The sequence below is a fragment of the Rhagoletis zephyria genome, unplaced genomic scaffold (genome assembly GCF_001687245.7).
Source record: "Rhagoletis zephyria isolate East Lansing unplaced genomic scaffold, Rhagoletis_zephyria_1.1 Rzeph_scaffold_00201, whole genome shotgun sequence".
Taxonomy (NCBI): Eukaryota; Metazoa; Arthropoda; class Insecta; order Diptera; family Tephritidae; genus Rhagoletis; species Rhagoletis zephyria.
The window spans coordinates 268,591-276,591 of record NW_016157285.1 but is presented as its reverse complement, the minus strand read 5'-3'; the positions used below and the strand labels follow the sequence as shown (position 1 = coordinate 276,591).

At 34.0% G+C, this 8,001-nt stretch overlaps 1 protein-coding gene across 1 annotated transcript in view; it reads right to left on the bottom strand.

Annotated features, from left to right (window-relative positions):
- Nucleotides 1–8,001, bottom strand: part of LOC108358074 (limbic system-associated membrane protein) — a gene marked incomplete at its 3' end in the record, with an annotated part of 200,845 nt that overhangs the window by 90,170 nt on the left and 102,674 nt on the right. The window lies entirely within an intron of this gene.

The window sequence follows — 8,001 nt, the reverse complement described above, 5'->3', positions numbered from 1 at the left end:
CAACAAGCGCCGACAGATCCTTCCCGATCTCAGAAAAACCATTTCTGGACTGCCTGAAGAATTTAAATAAATCAACTTCGGTTGATCTACATTTTTGACAAGATCAACGAAGACCCTTACCCTCGTAATTAGCATCTAATACTCTACCGCTCAAACCAGCACATTTTATATGGGCAATTCCATCACAGAGCCAGCATGACACATAGGAGTCGCTTTTAACGTGGCAATTGGTGTAAATACACGACATGTTTAAAATTATATTTATTTTTAGGTTTTAGAATCAAAAAAGCAAAAACGGTTTTGAAAACGATGTATTAATCAGCGAACCAATCAGCTGGTAAATATCAGTTGAAAGCTATGTAGCGAACAGTTTTAAATGCACTGTATATTTGACACCTAATAAACATAACGCAGACAGCTGTGACAAAGATGAAACAGCAGAAATGACACAAAAAACAAAATCAATGTGCACAAACAAAAACAATTGTACAACAACAATATATTATATGAAACAAAATACTCGGCACATGCAATTAAGAATATCAAGTTGAATTAATCAAATTTACGGGAAATTTTGATGTTTTACATATCTTTAAATTGTGCACCAGAAGTTTATTAACACTTTTTTTAATTTTTTACTTTAATAAGCGTAAACAGCTTTATAAAACACAAAATTTGAACAGATCACAGAAAAACACAGCTTCACAGCTTGACGTTTGCGTTTAAATCTTATAGCACGATAAAGCCAAAAGTAGGTCTCCTAAGGAGGCCTTAATGTAAACAAAGAAAATATGTAGTTTGTCTCCTTTAAATTGTGCTGAACTGAATATTTGTATTACTGTTTTATATATTGATTTGTTTACTCCGAACGACGTCGGGTGCTCTGCTAGTAATAGCTAAGCGTTGGTTTTACTACGACCTTGGAAAACCGAAAAAATTTACTTGTGAGCCTTTTAGCGTGAAGTATGTATATATGTAGATACAATATTGCAGCAGCTTTCTACCTACCTTTTGTTTAATTTCCACTATTAATTACTATGCTTTAGAAATATTTACTGAAATAGAGCACATGATTTCGTTCATTTTAGAGTTGTAGCAGGTAGTGAATTTTTCTTCAAACTGCATATAGCTAAGTGCGGAGTTGTGTGGTTTAGTTGGGATTTCCTTGAATACCAGATATTTCGTAAATACGTACGTTTTTCATAAAATTTTATTTTGTAAGAGTAGGGTTGCCAGACGTACTGCTTTTGGGAGTACACGTACTCCTTTTTATTGCAATGTACTCCCTTGTACTCCCAAAAAAAAATATGGAAATGTACTCCTTTATTAGTTTTGTTCTCCTTTTTCCAGCTATTAATATTTTATTATATACAGGGTGTAAAATAATAACTGTCGCACAGTTTTTTTTTTGTTTTTAATAAAGGGGACCTTATAGATTCCGCGAAAATTTTATTAGGTTTTTAAATTTTAACCTTCATTTGGGTTTACCGGCGGGTTTGGGAGAAAAGCGCAAGCGGTACGCAAGTCTTCGTCAGTCATTTCATTACATATCTTCTGTAAATATAGGCTAATTTCCCCCATTTGGGTCCTTTATACTCCGTCTTTTGTCCAACATAAGGCCTCATACTCAGCAAACGAAAAGACTCCGAACCGGTGACTAGGAGGGCATTCATACGACCAACCCTTTTTTCTCTTTTTTTATACAAAGTCTAAGAAAAAGTACACCTATAACTCTTTCGCAACATCTATAAAGGACCCTTTTATTTTTCAAAAAACCTGTGCGACAGTTATTATCTTACGCCCTGTACTTTGCTATTCATATTGTGGCAAACACTACTTACTACTATTAAGTTAATACCATGTTCTGACCGACAACGAAAACACTTTGAAAACGAGTTTTGGGATTGTGGGCTGAAGGCTGTTCACACCGGTTGTTAGTGTTTTCGTTGACATTTCTTACATGTTTTGATTGCAGTTTTGCTACACAAAAACAAAACCAAAACACTTTTCCTTCATTTTCTTTTCATTCACAACCTTTAACTTTCATTCTTATTTTACTTTGGCCAGGCAATTAACAAAAAATCCGAAATGGCGTATTAAAGATGATAAAATATGACTTCCACTTCGATAAATAATCGAAAAAAACTAGTGAAGGCACCGAATGGAATGAGTGTAACGAGAGTTTTCAAGTAGTTTTCAGCGAAAACTGGTTTTCGTTTGACAGATTTTACATGGACGAAAACACAAGTTATTGGTCGAAAACCAGTCTTAGCAACGAAAACATGTTTTCGATGTCGGTCAGAACATGGTATAAGTGGGATAGTGAAAAGGTGTAGGCATGTTCGTAGCAAGGTAGGTGCAGAGCGCTCGGGTATAAAAATCAGAAAAATATTAAATTAATTATAAGGCTTAAATTAAAAAACTGGCCAGAAGCCAGCTCATTTAGTTATTTATTTTTAACATTTATTGTTGCTTTGAAAAAGATTTCTAAAATATCTTTGTTTATTTGTACCTAATTAATGGTAATTTGTAACAATAAATTGTACAATAAATTAAAAAAAAATTGTACTCGTTTTTTAGGCCTTGTACTACTTTTTTTCTATCGAAAATATAAATGTACTCCTTTCTCCGTTTCAAAATCTAGCAACCCTATGTAAGAGTTTTGGGTGTGCACCTACATAAATGAGATAAACAATGCGGGTGCTTCATTCGCGATCATTCACAACAGCTAATCCTGAAAACTTTTTAGGACGTTGTATGGAAGATGTTTTTTCGCTTTTATAAGAAATTACGCTATAATTGCACGTATGCATATCCATATGCATTGTCCTCAGTAGCAGAAGTAATAGAAAAGTCTTCACATCCTGCAGGGAAACCGCGGACTAGTGAATCAAATTTCTAGTTCTATACTAGCTCTTTACCGCGAAAAACCAACTAGTCCGCTAGTAACTAAAAAACTAATTATTTTCAGTTTTTCACTAGAAATCTATGTATATATACATATATACATACATATGTATGTGCGCATGGATATGAAATGCAGACCTTCCCCTGTAGTACGGGGGAGTGACTACAGGACTGCTGAATCGGTAGCTACCATATAAACACCGTCAATTACCGACCGACTACTTGCAGTGTATTTCATCGACTACTTTTACAAGGCAATGTCCTAGGCGGTAGTCACCATCGGCTCTCTCTGCACTACCGGGAGTTACTAAAGTAGTCACTTGCGTGATTTATGGGCGCCCTCTGCCGTAGTTTTTCGCTATTCTACTTACGACTGGTTCGACTCTGCACTACCATGTGCACTACCACGGGTTAATGGAGTAGCTACTTACCTTGGAGTCGGTGCAGTAGCGGTTCAAAAGTAGCGATTGACTCCAGCAGTACTGGAGGGTCGTTTCATTGAGTTTTCTTCTAAGTAATACATACATCCATACATATTCTTATTTTATTTACGTGAGTAAACTTTTGGTTTCTTATTAATATCCTTATAATGGCGAATCAAAACATTTAAAAGAAATATAAAATTTATATGTAATGTCTTTTCTGCTTTTCTTTACTCTCAGTCTTCACCAGACGCCCACTTTTCTCATTAGTCAATCTTATCCCCACTAAGTTCCATTTATTAGATATAAAAAAGGCGTGAGTACTAGGTACTCATGAAATTTGATGTGTAAACATAAAAGTACGTTTACATATAAATATAATCTCAATCAAAGCTCGTTAGCTGTCAAATTGGTTGTGCTTGTTATTCACACAACTAACTCGTGGAAAAGTTAAACTTCTTCTCTGTGCCACCGTGGTCACTTTTTTCTGCAACATATATTATGCCATTTAAATATATTTTAACTGAATATTTTATTAAAAATACCTTTACAAACCAATTTTCCTTACTAGCGTAAATTTTTGTTTACTTTAACATTTGACATCTCCTCTTCTTCGCAAGTATAATCGATAAAACTAGGTTGGACACCAAAAAGTTATCGGTTGAATCTGAGATATTTTTAGTTATAATTTTTCATGGCTAATCTCTTTTTCTAATAACAGATTAGGGAGTTAAGCTCGAAAATTAGGATAATCTTTTTATATGTAAAGCTATTATTAGGCGATTCAGTTACATACATACAAATGTAGGTTAGGTTAGAAATTAAACATTAATTTCACATAATTTTATTCATTTTGCTGATTTAATTTTTTTATTCATTTTCATTTTTAATTTTTTTAATACATGAAATTATCGGTATGATTGATAAAATATGATACTTGTATATACTTGTGACTTAAGGGCGTTAAAATATCTTGAAAACACCGCATCAGTTATTGTTTTTAAGCTTATAGTTTGAGCATTTCTATTTGTATATATTCCTAAATGTAGTTTTTCTTTTCGGAATATAATCTGTGGTTCATGTAAATGAGAGCGACTTTTGGGAGAGTTGTGTAGAGATTGAAGTTGCAGGTTTTTACTCGATGCTTTTTTGTTCCGTACATTTTTCTGTAACTCACTTTTTACTCTCACTTTAGAGAGTGATTTTGCTGTTTGACCATTTTCCAGGATTTTACACGAAAAGTATTGGATCAGAACTATTATATCATCCATACATATGCATATTATACACACATATATTCATGTATGTTCATCAGTTATCAATAATATAAATTTTCGCTTTTTTATCAAAATAGACTACTAAACCTATGCCTAAAACCATCTACGATTATCAAAACCATGGCATGAATCACGTATGACGACAATCGTCTGAACGATATCGTGTCGAGATTGTCTTGCTTCATAAAAATCAAAAATTGCTTGATCGTTTGTGCGATATCGTCAACTCGATTCGAGTTTTGCTTCACGTAACAGCAACACAAATGCATAAATCAGTGTTTTGACAACATCGTTTTGTCAGTATCGTTTGAACGACTATCGTTTCAAAGTTACGTGATTCATGCCCAGATGCAACAAATGAGTCCATACATATTTATGTACATACATAGGTAAAAAGTCGTATGCATGTGCGGAGTTTAAATAATCGGAAGTAGGCATATGCCTAAATGTATGCAACTAAATGTATACAGCAGCAAGCAAACACAGGGTGCTTCTAATGAAATAAAAATTGTATGCTGATATACAAATGCTAAGCCCTTCGAAATTTTTTGCTGGGATATACGTTACAGCTTCGCAAATTTTACCCCTACCGAAACCAAAGATGTATACACATAAAAAAATAAACGCAATCATTAGTGGTATTCTCGCTTCTGTGTATTCGCTGTATCCTGCGTAAGTGTAACTGGACGAGCGTGTGGTTTTTGTTGCATGTGTATTTGATGTACCGCTAGCAACAACAAATCACACGCTCATGCAGTTACGATTACACAACATACAACGAATCCACATAAGATATCTTTTTGGACTAAAATCTGAAAAGTGTCAAAATGTCAGAGCGTAAGCAAAATGCGCTCACTAAAAGAGAATAACAGGAAAAGTAAAGGAACGCAAAAAACCAAATTTTTAGTCCAAAGAATGGCAACAACAAAGTTAACGTCAAATAAGAATGTAAATGTATGTACAAAACACCTTCACACAAGAACAAGCACAATAAACACTTTCTATATCAATTATTTTTTGCCTCCTTCCAATTTCAATTCACTTTTTTTACTTTTTAGATTATTTTCACTTTTTGCGTATTCTTTAATTTCCGTTAATTTAAATTCAGTCGAGTTTGACACTTTTCAGGATTTTGCCAGAAAAAATTCTTCTGACTAAATCTGACTACTTCGGACTGATGAGAGTCACTCTCACCGAGTGTTCCTCTCTCATTTTTGCTGTCATTTCCGAGTTAAGGAACGCTTTTTGGACTAAATCTGACTACTTCGGACTTTTTCTGACTATTTCTTGGAGATAAGGAACGCTCCTAATAAGACAACATGCAGATACACCATTATACTGAAAATGTACGCTTGGAATATACTTTAACTATACGTATGCATGTGTGTATGTAGTTTATATGTACATATATACATATATGTTAGCACCATAATTCATATATTTGTGCATATTCCTACATTGCTTTCAACCGAAAACATTTGCTTGGATTACTTACATATACATACATATGTGCACATGTATGTATGCTGTATGTGTAACGAAATGCATACCCAAAACCATAGTTGCCAACTCGACGCTTTAAGCACTAGATTTAGTGCTTTTTGAAAATTAAAACGCCAAAAAAATTATTTAGTGCCTAGTGCCTTTTCTAGTGCTTTTTTTCTGAACTAAAATTACTTCGAGATAGTTGAAACTTGAGATAATTTGAAAGATTTAAAGCTGTGGCAGCACTGAATTTAAAATAATCTACAATTTTAAATGGACTAAAATACAACCATGATTGATAAAAAGCTGAAGTTGCAAACCCACCTTGTTTAATTCTATTCGCGTTGAAAATGCTACTACGCAAGTAAGTTAAGTATTTCTTTTTTCTTTTCTAATTATTTGTAAAAAATTTATTTTTTTTTTACCACCTGAGTAAAACACATCGTTTCTTGGTGCTGAATCCAAATCTGGCCTCACAATTGCTCAAGCACTAGAATTTTGATGTATCCTAGCCTCAAAGTGCCAAAAACAGGGTTTTTAGCGATATTTGAGGTTATATAATGAAAACATCAAATTATTTGCTCATTTCTAATTAGGGCATCATTTTCGTTTGTTGCGATTCGATTTTTCTTTATCGAGATATACCAGTTTTAATGTGCAGTACTTCGGTATTATAATAGATTGGCGCTTNCCACATAAGATATCTTTTTGGACTAAAATCTGAAAAGTGTCAAAATGTCAGAGCGTAAGCAAAATGCGCTCACTAAAAGAGAATAACAGNTTTTCATGGCAGAAAAACACTCGGACGTTTGCCATTGCCTGCCGAGGGACGATCGCTGTTAATAAAAAACCCTTTTTCTATATTTTTTGCGATGTTGCTTTGACCAGGGTTTGAACCCAGGTGCTGCGGAGTGGAAGCGCGCACTGCTTACCACTACACCACAGCGGTATTATGTTAAGAAAAAAGCTGATTCAAAAAAATTTAGCCCTTTTTTCCAAGTTTTTGGTGCCTTTTGAAAATCAAAAGATGACAACACTGCCCAAAACAAACGCGAAAAATATCTACCATACAACGTCGTTGAAAATTGTTCACGATAATTTTATCGCGATAAGCTGTCGGGAGTAATCGCGAATGGATTATTTGCATTGTTTTTCTCGTTTACGAGAGGCCAAAATCGGCAATGCTCGAACTTCTCATATTCGAGTGAGAGGAAATTTCTTTGCTTTTTTCGATCGCGAAAGGAAAGCAGCGGAAATTTTTTTGTCGATCGCATTCCGAATGTGAGAGTTGATAAAGTTGTTTGCATTTTTCACTCGCGATAAAAGAATGCAAAAATTTATTTGGAATATTTGAACTCCCTAATTATATTGATGCAAAGGTTTTCTTTTTTACTTCATTGAAATGGTTTTGGCCCAATCATAGAATGGCTTTCTTTTTGATTTTTTATTTATAATAAATTAATTTATTAAAGTGCTCAATATGATTTTTTTCAAAAGTGGAGATGCTGTTTTGGAGAAATTAAGCGAATGTTGTGCCCTCCGGAAGCAAAGTAGTCTTCATACAAAGTCCTCCTTAAGAAATTTTGTCCTCCCTTAGGCATTTAAAAATTTGGCAAGCCTAGTTAAAGCATAACTTTGGACCACGTGAACCAATTTCGATAATCCTTTTTTTAATGGAAGGCTGGTACCTCAAGGTACCCATGATAATTTGGTTTAGATGTGATCATTGGATCATGAGGAAAATAACGGTACTCCTATATTTTTATATGGGAATTGAAGTCGCTTTTGTTTTTGCTTAAAAATTAGTTACTCTTATATACTAGCTTTACAAAATTGGATGAAAAGAAGTAATATTTCTAAAAAATATTCATGCCCATTGATTGAAACAGAGTATCTCGCTACCTTATAGT